Below are 13,556 nucleotides of genomic sequence, written 5' to 3' on the forward strand. Positions count from 1 at the left end.
CCCAAAGAATAATAGGTCAAAGGGAAAAAGTTCCCATGTCTCTCTAAGCAGGGAGACTATAGGAATGGGGATTTGTAAGTGTATTTTGAGCACTTAAAAATCCCCATTCCTATAGTTTCCCTGCTAGGGAGACATGGAGACTTTTACACTTTTGACCTGGAAATTTTCCACCAACACCACCCCATTATTTTTATTTATTTATTTATTTTTCTGTGACAGACCTAGCCAGGACAGGGGCTTTTGGAGAGGACTGGGAGCAAGCCTCTTACCTACTGACTATGGGCACTGGCATTTAAGCGAACACTGCTCTTTGGAAGGTGTATGCCTGGGGGATCCATGGAGTGGTTGTTCTTCTGATTTAAGTTCATGTCTCCCCAAAACACACAGACTCTGGGAACTTGGACGTTACATATCCATATTTGGGGCCTCTATGTCTCAAACCAACAATGACTGTAGATGTTAATGTAATCCCCTCAAACCACTGGGGTCCCCTGCCATAATGTGTTTATTGTAAGTAGGTCTCCAACTATAGTCTGTTGCCTACTAGTCCGAGGAGGGGGAAGATCACTGTTTGTATTATTAATTGTGTTAATTAACACACCTATTGTCTACTAGCAAACTACGGTGGGATGTGTTTATACTTGTAATAATGTGTATTGTATTTTGTGAGTTCGATGTTGGCAAGTCTGACTTGGAATGAGACCTCCTAAGTGTCCAGGTGGCTAGTTGTCTAAACAACTTATTGTTTCTAGTATATGTTGGCTAATTTGACTAAACTCTTAAGGATCCTCTATGATGGGATTAGCCATTAGTCAGCTGTACCTCATTATCTAAACCATTGTGTGATGTTTTTGGTAAATATTTAGGTTATTGTTCATGTGGTGACCAACCTACTTCTCAAGTGTATAAAAAGCCTGTATTCTTGTTCAATAAACAGTTCCAGTTTTGCTGCTGAGCTAGTCCCGTCTAGTTGGTTACAATATGTGGCTATATCTGATATCTATGTTCAGACTGGAGGAAGCTGTATACTGGCGTAAGCACTCAAGAGTGTGGGAGGATTCCGTCACATTATCCTCTTACTTTTTTTTTTTTTTTATGCTGGATTGTTCTCAATAAACATACTCTCATGCCCAGCGAATGATCAGCATTGATCTGTTGTGATCACACAGGGTACCAGCTGCATGTGGTCCTTCCTTCTCCAGTGCTGTGATGATTAAGCTGAATGCCTCCTAGGATATCTGACATGGATATCTCAGAAGGCTGCAGGAGCAGACTGACGACATTCTTGCCTAGGCAAAAATGGGTGGGGTGTCAGAGCGGACCAAGAATAAAAAAAAGGCCAATTTTTTAGCTTTCAGCACTGTCATACTTTGAATAATTGTGCGGTCATGCAACACTGTACGCATATGAAATTTCTACCATTTTTTTTCCCACACAAATAGAGCTTTCTTTTTTAGTATTTATTCACACTGGGTTTTTCTTTTTTGCTAAATGAACAAAAAATAGGCCTAAAAATAGATAAAATTTTGCAAATAATTTTTCTTCACAAATTCAAGCCAAATTGTGTTCTGCTACATTTCTTTGGTGAAAATAATCCAAACCAGTGAATATTTAGTCTGTAGGAAATTTTATAGTGTCTACAAACTATGGCATATATCTGAAAAATGATAAATCTTGATATACTGATGGCCTATCTAATTTCCTCAAAAGGCCCAAAAACGCCAGGACTGTACACATACCCTTAAATTACCTTTTTGGAAAGTATTAGAGGCATGGCGCATTTGTTAAAGTTGTAATTTTTTTTGTCACTTTTTTTCTGGAAAACAGTTTTTTACACTTATGAAATTGTTTACATACTGTCACCAGTGCAGTACATCATCATAATTTAACTGGCGTGGCTGTGACCAGGGGCACTGACTGGTACCAGTATGTAAAAAAAAAAAAAAAAAATGAAAAACATTTTTATTTTTTTTTATTTTTTTATATTGTGACCAGTAACCCGGTACCACACGTACCACACTGGGGAGATGATCAGAACTTGTTTTTTTTTTTTTTTTTTTACATACTATACTTGCTTTGAGCAGTGAATTTCACTGCTATACGCAAATATTTTTACTGAATGACAATGTCTATTGTTGTGATTTAGATGTGATTGGTCACAGCTAATCCTATAGTACAAATGTCTGTGATTGGTCCTGTCTGTACTATGTAATCACTGGGACCAATCACAGCTAGCAACACAATTGTATACAATGAATGGCATGAAAGGAAGCCATTCAATGTTTGCAACTGTTATGTGATCTGCTGTGATTGGTCACAACGCTTACATGACACTGACAGCAGGCCTGAATAGTGGTCAGTTATCTGCGGATTCCGGTGGATTCAGCAGGTAACAGATCATTCTGGAGCACGGCTCGGAGCAGCCGCACAAGGCATGTTCTCAGGAAGACATCATATGACATACTCCCAGAACAGTATTCCCCCAGTCCATCCATTTCAAAATGACGTGGTTGGGAAGCGGTTAAGGAGGAATTGTTGTTAAACTAAGGCACACAGTTAAAATAACTTACACCTGAATGAACTAGCACCATTGTGTCTGTCTGGGTTTAGTTGTTAAATGAGAACCCTTGAAAGATTTAAATAGCCACAATTTAAGTTATGGATTAATTAATAAAAAAATAAGTGTATTTTCGTCTACAGTTGGCATAAGTACTTGAATTGCTTTTGACATCATATAAAGTATATTCCAACAGTGCAAGAAAGAGTAACAGAACTCTGGCAGCCAGGGCCGCCATCAAGGGGGTACTACTGGTACTCCTGTATGGGGCCCGGACACACAGGGGGGCCCAGACAGTGGGAGGATCAGTGGGGAGTGGGATCAATGACAGAAAGATGCATTGTGTGCGTCTTCCTCTGCCAGCTGAAAGCCATTTTTTCCCCCTCTCCCTCTTGCGGGCTTTCAGCTGCTTGTCCCTGCCCACACTCAGAGCAGGGGCAACAGGAACAGCAGCCTGTAGAAGTGTTGGAAAGGAAAGAGCCAAGAGGAGATGCGCTGTGTTGTGCTCTCCCCTTCTGTCAGAACAACACTCATCCACTTGGCACAGGAGACAGGATCGCTCCTGCATTCCATTGGACTGTACACACACAGTTTGATTACCACCCCCTACCTCCTCCACTGACTGCTCATCTCCCGACAGCAGTAAATGTGGGTAGGGGCCAGTAATAAAACTATGTGTGTGTACAGTCCGATGCAATGTAAGAACAATCCGGTTTCCTGTGCTGCATGGACGAGTGCTGTCCTGACAGGAGGGGAGAGCACAACACAGCGCATCTCCTCCTGGCTTTGCTGTGATCTCCCCTTGGTTGGGAAGGGGTGGAGCTTACAGTAAAATTGTGCCCAATGGGGGCAGAGGGGGAATAATAGTGGGAAAATAATTTATGCCTGGGAGGTTTGTGCAGGAGGAGGGTTTGGTAGCTCTATGCTAGGAAGTGTAATAGAGATTGGGGGGGGGGGTGTATGTGCTAGTAGGAGGGCTTGAGGGATTTGAGCCAGAAGGAATTGGGGGGAAATGTTTGTGCTAGGAGGGTGGCTGGGGGACTTGTGCTAAGAGGGGAGATGGGGGGGGGGTTTGTGCTGGGGGAGGGGGCTGTAAATTTGTGGAGGGATTGGGGGGGGGGGTGCTAGGAGGGGAGATGGGGGGGGATTGGTGCTTAAAGGAGAGATTTGAGAGAATTGTGCTGGGAGTGGGTATTAGGAGGGTGGTGGGGGGGTTGCTAGGAGAAGAGATTGGGAATTTTGTGAAAAAATAGGATGTGTGCTAGGTGGGTGATCTTTTATTTTTTTTTGGGGGGGGGGGGGTGAGGAGATTTCTGATAGCAGGGGGAGTTGGGGTGGGATTTGAGGTGGGATTCGGGGGCAACGATTTGTGCTAGGTGGGGGAATATTTGCATTTTTGTTTGACGAGAATATTGGCTTGCAGACAGAATTTATGCTTAGAGGGTGAATGCTGATTAGTGCAGTTTATTTTATATTTTTGCTTGCCCGGGTGGGGGTGGAGCCTGTCAGGTAGGCTGTACGGGGCCTCGGGATTTCTAGCAGCAGCCCTGCTGACAGCAAAGTTGCAGCAGCTGGACTGAATTGAGACAAGTCTTCCACAAATTCAGTATTAAATTGAGTAAAAGTAATCAATGCTCACAAAAATGCATATAATTCTCTGCAATTCCAATGATTACAATAGGAGAGGGTTTAAAATGTATGCATTTGTGATCATTGGGGGAATTGTATGCATTTTTGTAATGACCTGATTCCTGTAGCCCTGGCACAGCAACACTCCAACTTCTCCACCTAACACCATGTAAAGAGCAGACTAATGCCCTCATCTTTGTGCTGCTGCCTTTTTAATATTTACTCACAGGCTAGGATGGGTCCCAGACCTGTTTGTATTTCTCATCTGCATAGAGGTGGCCCTGTTGTCTGGCAGGGGGACCTAAATCATCTGACAGATTGAATAAAGTTACACTTTTCTTTTGTAGGGTAAAAAACATTCCCTTACACTTATTTTAACTGCATATTTAGCTTTTGCCCTGGGGTTCAGCTTTAGTAGAATGTGATGAGATTCATAAATTAGCACACAATTTTAGAGTAGAGCTCTAAAATGTCCTATTTTAGAGATTTCCCTTCCTGACCCATAGCCAAACAGGAAGTGAGGGGAAATCCCTGCAAATTACAGGAATTCCTTGGGGACCCCAGGTCACCAGAATTAGTGTCCCTTTTTGGAAGATTTCCCCTCTATTACTTTTCCGGGAACAACCTAAAATGTGGGATTTTTGTTATTACTTTTACTTTCAATGATAACGAAAAAAAAGGACCAATCCTAACTGGAGCACAGACTGCAATAAAAAACCTGATAGGGGTTGTAATCCCTCTGCACTCTATCCAAAACTAAAAAAGTTGTGCCTTTTTAGTTATATTTTAAAATGGTTTCAGCCTATTTGCAGGGTTGGGGCATACAGGAACCTTTAATATGGTCTGCGGCTCTAAGTGTTGTCACTAGATCTAGTCAAATTCGGACTGCGCTATAGAGACTGAAGAATATGAAATTGCGACTGTTGTTAAAGTGGAATTTCACCCAAAAAGAGAAGTTCTGCATGTCTGCAGTTACTTTTTTTTTTTGGGGTGGGGTCCAAGCAGAAACTCTATCTGGTACCCTAGATTTGGACACCTGCAGAGGACTTCATACCCTAAAATATCTCCCTGGTACTTTAAATTATTTGGGTCCCCTATAGATTCTACTTGATGTCCTGGATTATTTGGGTAGCTCTAGAGGGCTCTGTGCACTGTTAGCTCTCCCTGCTGCCCTAGATTAGTTGGGTAGCTCTAGAGGGCTCCGTACCCTGTCAGCAACCTCGTGCCCTAGATTAGTTGGGTAGCTCTAGAGGGCTCCGTACCCTGTCAGCAACCTCGTGCCCTAGATTAGTTGGGTAGCTGCAGAGGGCTCTGTACCTGTCAGCTCTCCTTGGTTCCCTAGATTGGTTGGGTACCTGCAGAGGGCTCCTTGCCCTGTCAGCTTTCCCTTGTTCCCTAGATTGGTGGGGTACCTGCAGAGGGCTCTGTACCCGGTACGCTCTCCCTGGTGCCCTACATTAGTTATGTAGCTGCAAAGGGCCCCATACTCGGTCAGCTTTCCCTGGTGCCATAGATTAGTTGGGTACCTGCAGAGGTCTCTGTATTCTGTCAGCTCACCCTGGTGCCTTAGATTAGTTGAGTAGCTGCGGTGGGGTTTGTACCTAATAGACTGTCCCTGATGCACTAGATTAGTTGGGTACCTGCAAAGGGCTCTGTACCATGTCAGCTCTCCCTGGTGCCCTAGATTAGTTGGGTACCTGCAGAGGGCTCTGTACCTTGTCAGCTCTCCCTGGTGCCATAGATTAGTTGGGTACCTGCAGAGGTCTCTGTACCATGTCAGCTCTCCCTGGTGCCATAGATTAGTTGGGTACCTGCAGAGGTCTCTGTATTCTGTCAGCTCACCCTGGTGCCTTAGATTAGTTGAGTAGCTGCGGTGGGGTTTGTACCTAATAGACTGTCCCTGATGCACTAGATTAGTTGGGTACCTGCAGAAGGCTCTGTACCATGTCAGCTCTCCCTGGTGCCCTAGATTAGTTGGGTACCTGCAGAGGGCTCCATGCCCTGTTAGCTCTCCCTGGTGCTCTAGATTAGTTGGGTAGCTGCAGAGGGCTCCATGCCCTGTTAGCTCTCCCTGGTGCTCTAGATTAGTTGGGTAGCTGCAGAGGGCTTCATGCCCTGTTAGCTCTCCCTGGTGCCCTAGATTAGTTGGGTAGCTGCAGAGGGCTTCATGCCCTGTTAGCTCTCCCTGGTGCCCTAGATTAGTTGAGTAGATACCTTCCTATGGTGTGCATTGTGTGCTTCCCCTCTGAGTAATAACTGTCACACTGTATGTGTCATTCCAGCACTGATCTGTTCTCCTGTTTTCTATGTGAATCACTTCTGCATCAATGCTTTATCCGTGTCGTGTGAGCCGGATGTACCCATCATATAGCCCATTCATTAAGCTTAAGGAACTTGTGACTGGAATATATTTGTGTTCGGATATTCCCTTTGCTTGGTGTATTTTTTATTTATTTATTTTTTACAGAGGAAAACAGTGGCTGAGATTAACCTTTGCAATGAGTGACAGTTGTTCAGGAGCACATTTGACCATACATGTAACATGTATCTAATTCCAGATAACTAAGATTAAATCATTATTGCATAAAGGGTAAATGTAATCATTTGATTTCCTCTAGCAGGTAAAGAATTGGCTGTTCACGTAATGGAACAATATTTTATCGCATGGGATATTTTAATCACTTGCCATAAAGCATCCTGTTCATCGGGTAAAGGTCTATATAGATGTTGTTCTGTAGAGATCCGTTCTCTTGTTCTCTTCCCCATCAGCTGCTGAGCACACAGTACGGGAAGCCTGTGATGACTCGCTCCAGGGATGTGCACTGACTCCTCTTTGCAGCATCTGTGTTGCTGGGTACCGAGCACCCATGATCCTGAGTAGGTCGGCTCTGGGCATCTATTGATTTCAGTGCATTCTCTAGGCCAAAGGCAGGTCTGCATTCCCACTGCTGGGGACATACAGTGTACAATGATGAATGTAGCTGGATGAAGTCACTGCGATCGTCCAATCGCTGTGCAGCTTTCAGCAGGGTTCAGTAGCTTCTGCAGATGAACCGAGCATCACACACTGTCAGAATGGGAACAAATCCCCAGCTCCCTGGCAGGCTCTAGTAATAAGTTCCTGTGTTTTGGAGTGAGGCTTAAGGTGAGTGTGCTGCATAGAATCTGCATTTTCAGATTCAGTTTTCTGCTTCTAAATGCATATTTGATTTCCCTCATCCTGTTCTCCCTTGCATCGTCCTGTCCCACAGAGCAGCCAATCTCATTCCTGTGACCTCTGCACCAAAAAATCTCTGACCAACACCCAATGTTCCTGAATGTGTATAGTACCACCTCCCCCTGTGCCCAGCTCCTGCCTTACACCACTCCCACTGCACAGCCATCCCAGTGCCAAACGGACGGATTCCAGGTCATCCCAAGTGTATCAAACTCCTGTATCCTGCCACCATTACTCAGCATCTTCCCCTCTTCTGCATCCATCAACTCTAATAGACCAAACTGATCACTAGTTAATATATCACAGCTTCTTCTACCAGAGTCTGATTGCACTGGCCTGACTCCATGCTGACTGACCATTGTACCATATCTTCTTCTAATCCCTTTATTCTACGTGTTCAATTTCTTGCACCAACAGCTTGGCACTCTGCCTACCTTACCCCAAATGTCTTATTTCTAGAGGAAAGTCCCAGGCTGTTCCAGGTATCGATTCACCACAGGACTAGGAAGCTGTTTATTACATTTAGAGCCCAGTTCTGGGACGCGTGTAAATTATCCCTTGAAGTGGGGCTGTGCTTAAACTGAAAGGGCTAATTGCTTGTTTATTCTGGGGGAGAGCAAGTAAAGCACTTTTATATACCTGATCCTAGGCTCCTTTAGCCAACGCCCCCCCCCCCCAATGCTCCGGCGGTGGACTGTCCCTCAGCATCATCAGACCCAGTGCAGGACTATGGACCCTACATTGGTCATGATGATGTCCAGGACCTCTAGCCATCAAAAACTGTTTTTTTGCTGTCAGTTCAAACCATGTGAGCTAATTTTTGGATTTTAGCTGGACCAGGGGGGGAAATGTTATGGGGACTGTGCTAGCAGCATGGGGAATTAGGTTAGTAAATGTACTTTAACAAGTTCCATAGACCTAAATGAGCAATTAACCCCACCAGAAGGGATAAATTGCAAGTTTCCAGGAGTTTGACTGTAAACTAAGTTTAGTCTAGCCAAAACTTTCTGGTTTTATGAGATAGGAAATGGGAGAGATTTCTGCCTCCCCTTTAATATAAAAAAAAAAATATATATATATATATATATATATATATATATATATATATACACACACACACACACACACACACACACACACACACACACACACACACTCTTACCAAAGTATTAGGACGCCTGCCTTTATACACACATGAACTTTAATGGCATCCCAGTCTTAGTCCGTAAGGTTCAGTATTGAGTTGGCCCACCCTTTGCAGCTATAACAGCTTCAACTCTTCTGGGAAGGCTGTCCACAAGGTTTAGGAGTGTCTATGGGAATGTTTGACCATTCTTCCAGAAGTGAATTTGTGTGGCTCCACACTGATGTGCATGAGAAGGCCTGGCTCGCAGTCTACACTCAAATTCATCCAAAAGGTGTTCTATTGGCTTGAGGCAAGTCAAGTTCCTCCACCCCAAACTCGCTCATCCATGTCTTTATGGACCTTGCTTGGTGCACTGGTCCTAATCATTTGGTGGAGAGGAAATTATGGTTCGGGTTTTTTTTTTTTTTTATAGCGGTTGGGTTTAGCCCCTTAGTTCCAGTGAAGGGAACTCTTAAGGTGTCAGCAAACCAAGACAATTTAATGCTCCCATATTTGTGGGGACAGTTTGGGGATGGCCCCTTCCTGTTCCAGCGTGACTGTGCGCCAGTGCACAAAGCAAGGTCCATAAAGACATGGATGACAGAGTTTAGGGTCAAAGAACTTGACTGGCCTGCACAGAGTCCTGACCTCAACCTGATAGAATACATTTTCGGATAAATTAGAGTGCAGACTGCAACTTCTCGTTCAACATCAGTGCCTGACCTCACAAATGCACTTCTGGAAGAATGGTCAAACATTCCCATAGACACTCCTAAACCTTGTGGACAGCCTTCCCAGAAGAGTTGAAGCTGTTATAGCTGCAAAGGGTGGGCCAACTCAATACTGAACCCTACGGACTAAGACTGAGATGCGATTAAAGTACATGTGTGTGTAAAGGCCGGCGTCCCAATACTTTTGACCATATAGTGTGTATTTAAAATCTGTGTTGCTATTGGAAATTTTACTTCACTTGCTGTCTAGTAAAATGGGCCGGTAAATGAGGCAGTAAAAAGATGAATGACAGTAAAAATTGGGAAGGGTACTAATCCTTCCCCACTCCAAAACAAAAAAAAAAGTACATTTTGGCTGGACATCCACTTTTCAATCAATTATGAAATTTAAATAAATTGAGATTAAAGGTGGCCAAAAACAACTCCCTGGTCTGAAGGTGATCTAATGTCTGTGGAGCAGTCTCAGTTAGTCGTTTACAATTGGAGAAGAAATTATTATAAAGGTTGGAAAATGTTATCCAATGGCTTTTGCTCCCCCCCCCCCTCCCTCCCTCCCCATGACAAGCTATGCCAGGACTGTCAGCAACCTACAGACCGGCACCTTCCCCTCTACACTACTTGTCTTCACAGAAACACTTTTGTGAGCCAAAATGTTTTAGCTGCAACTATGCCAAAAGACTTTGTAAAATGAATGGACAGTGCCTCCAAGTCTGACTGTTCTTTGACGTCTGTAGTCACCTTCTCAGTAGCTATTTACAATAATGACTGACAATACTGTCATAGCAATGCATTATCTTCTAGATGAAGAAACATAGCAGTTTAAAACCTATTTCTTTCACAGTCATTGAGGGATACAGGGTTCAGAGACTTCTGGGTTATACTACTGCCTACAGGGCATGAAGGGAAAAAAAAAAACACTAAGTATTTTGGTGTAACCCCTCCCACTTCTAACATCTAGGGGAATGGATGTATTTTCTCTTTAAAAAAAAAAAACAAAAAAAAACAGTGAACCATTTTTAGGCCCCTTTCACACACGCTGTCCGTTTGTCCGTTTTTCATCCATCCGTTGACGGATGAAAAACGGACATCAATGCATCTCTATGTAAAAACAGATGACAACGGATGATCATCAGTTAACATCCGTTTTCATCCGTTTCTGTCAATGTCCGTTTTTTTTGAACGGATGAATGCCCTATTTTTCATCCGTCATAAAAACGGATCGGATGAAAAAGGGATGACAACTGACGAAAAACGGATGAAAAATGGATGAAAAGCGAATGGAAAACTGATACATTTTGACGTGACTGAACTGATGAACTGAACGGACCGTATGTGTGAAAGGGGCCTTACTGTTTCTTTTTTTCTCTTCAATCAAGACTTGACTACATGGTGCTTGGTTTAGTCTCTTTATGAAGCTTTCCAGATCCGTGTATCCTCAGCATTAGCTTTAGAGGCCATACCGGACCCCCTGGACTAATCTGTTGCAGGGTCTGCCTAGAACGGGACCTTCAGGCAATTCACGCTGCATTGTGAAGCTTTCGGGACCTTTTGTGCACTGTGTCTGTGTTAGTCGGCTATAAGTGCTGTCCAGGTCCAGAGTTGTAGCACAGCCTCTGGTGTAACCCAGACTTTGAAGTACTCATTTAGGCCACATTCACAACTGAGCATTTTGTAGCTCGAAATTACAAAACGCACAACATGAAAAAATGTCTGCAGTGGTGTCTATTGTTCACAGAAGTAAAGGAGCTTCTTTTCAGGCAGGTATGGGTGTTTTTAAACGGAATGCCTGCAAAAAGACATCCTGTGCAAAATGCCCCATCCTGCCCAAAGAAGCTCTCGTACAGCAAACCACCGATAAAATGTGAGAAAAAATACAAAAACCTGCCTTTGAAATCACCTGAATACTCTGTTTCATATGTGAATGCAGCCTTATATGGCAGCCATGTGGGCTTCTTTAATCAGGACTATTGGGCGCCATTACTATTCTCTTTTGTTCTGAGGAATTAAGCGCTGTGTCACTAGGTGGTGTGTTGCACATGCGTACTCCATGCTCTGTTCCTACCATTCATCATGAGGTAGCCACTTCTTGTCACTGCTCCTAAGTGCAGGAAAATTGCAATTCCACCTCAGTCTTGCTGCTGCCTACAGTGACCTGGTATCCAAAGAGAAAGAGTGACTGCACTCAAAGGTAGATAAACTTGAAGTATTTATTCCCATTCGTAGAAAACAACAATGGTGCATCGAACAGACATGGACATGGTTAACGCGTTTCACGGCTCTATGGGTCGCTTACTCATAACCAATCACTGGTCACTGCCACCTACTTAAACCTTTCTTGCTTTTAGCAACTGGTTTGTGAGTACCCAAGGTTTTACCTGGTACTCCGCACTAAGTTTTTCCTGCTAAGCAGTGCATGTCAGATGCCAAACCCAAGGGGACAAGCCCTGCTGTATCAGAGCTCTCCAGCTTACAATCCACCAACCATTTTGGGGCAGCCTTTAGTGCCCCTCTCAAAGTCCTATCACAAACCGCCTGGAACATTGTCTCCTGCTTGCGTCCCTAAATTCCTCAGTCTTCCTTAGCTCCCTCAAGTTTAGCCCCGTCGGCGGATTCCTGGGAAGATTTTACTACAGTCAACTTTAATTGCAGACTTTAACTGTAAAGACTATATGGAGGACTGGAGGGCACCTGTCCTCCATAATTACCTGATATGCCTGCAGCTTTTGTGACCTGTGAACTTTCTACTACAGAGGGTTTATCTGGCGAAATGTCTGAAAAATCCTTGCTATTGTCCCACCATAGTTGGAGGTGTCTGCCATACCTCTCAGGCTTTAAGTTTTTCCATTTTGGCTCGTATTGATAAACTGTATGACACATTGAAAGGTACAAGAACAACCTGTAACATATACTAGCACTGCAAGTAGTCTGGGATCCTTTAGAGCAGTGGTCCTCAACCCTGGCCTACAGGGCCCACTAACAGGCCAGATTTTTAAGATAACTGAAATACATCCCAGGTGATATAATTTGCTGCTCATTGATTGCAGTACTCTAGTCTGCATCTCCCCAAGGTAATACCTAAAATCTGGCCTGTTAGTGGGCCCTGTAGGTCAGGGTTGAGGACCACTGCTTTAGAGGCCCTAAGGCTTCAAAAAGCATGGTGGTTCATGAATCCAGCTCTACAGTTCAGGAAAGCCCTCACTCTGATCTCTTGGAAGATCCTCACAATGACAGACGTCTTAGACACTGTGTAGCACTTAAAAACCGGGAAGGAATCCAAAGAACACTCTGAAACTTTGGTTGATTTGCTTCTCGCTACAATGCTGGACATCCCGACTGGTGGATCATCCAATCAGGATCCAGAGCTGGACAGTGCCAAAACAGAGGCATACATAAAACATCAGTGAGGAACCAGAAGTTTTGCCATGTCAAGAGCAAAAGAAAGAATTCTGTCTGGGCAGAACTTCTGCCTTGTTCTCTGTTTATATTGCAGGTGTGGACAGCTGGCAGACACTTTCTCAGGCAACAGCACCTGAATCAAGGGAATGGACCTTACACCCAGAAGTGCTGCAGGAACTATGTCACTGGAAAGGGTGCTGAATGTGGACCTTGTGGTCTCCAGGTCCAGACCCAAACTGGAAATATTTTTCTCCAGGTATCCTCTGGTGGAAGCTGTGTATGTTCTGGAGGCTCTGTGGAATCTGTAGTCTAGTCGTTGCTCTTCCTCACCTGAAACTCCTTCCTCCTCTGCTCTGTAGGATGAAGATGGGAGAGCATTCTGGTAATCCTCATAGCTCTGGACTGGCCCAGGCAGATGTAACTCTGAAATTAATTAGAATCCTGGCAGATGCTTCATGGACCCTTTTAGATACTCAGGATCTTTTATCTGATGGGTCAGTTTACTATCTTTCTTCACATTCGCTGGCTTTATTGGTATGGCTGTTAAAGTCTAATTCTTAAAGGGATAGAAGCCTGTCTTAATTGATAATTCATATGATGCTAAAAGCTAGTAAGTGCACAAAGTCTACCATTGCACGTGGAAGACATACTGGGGCTGATTTATTAAAACTGGAGAGTGCAAAAACTGGTGCAATTCTGCATAGAAACCAATCCGCTTCCAGGGTTTTTTATTTTCGAAGCTTAATTGAATACGCTGAAGTGAGAAGTTGATTGTTCTGTGTTTTTTTTATTATTTTTTTATTTTCTTCTTACTGGACCTATTCATGTTGCAGTGTTGCTCACTCCCTTAGTTGAACTGTTTTTGCACCCACCAAATGTCTCTGAATCTTGTGTCCCTGA

At 43.9% G+C, this 13,556-nt stretch overlaps 1 protein-coding gene across 2 annotated transcripts in view; it reads left to right on the plus strand.

Moving 5' to 3' along the window:
- The window catches only part of GRAMD1B (GRAM domain containing 1B), a gene marked incomplete at its 5' end in the record, with an annotated part of 441,171 nt that overhangs the window by 115,432 nt on the left and 312,183 nt on the right, over positions 1 to 13,556 (plus strand). Inside the window, one exon of one of the 2 annotated variants that reach the window (XM_082273757.1) lies at positions 6,952 to 7,331. The exons of the other annotated variant lie outside the window; for it this stretch is intronic. Of the gene's footprint in view, positions 1 to 6,951; positions 7,332 to 13,556 lie in introns of those variants that run through there. 2 annotated transcript variants of the gene reach the window in all.

This window comes from Pelophylax lessonae (assembly GCF_965119305.1).
Source record: "Pelophylax lessonae genome assembly, chromosome: 12".
Taxonomy (NCBI): Eukaryota; Metazoa; Chordata; class Amphibia; order Anura; family Ranidae; genus Pelophylax; species Pelophylax lessonae.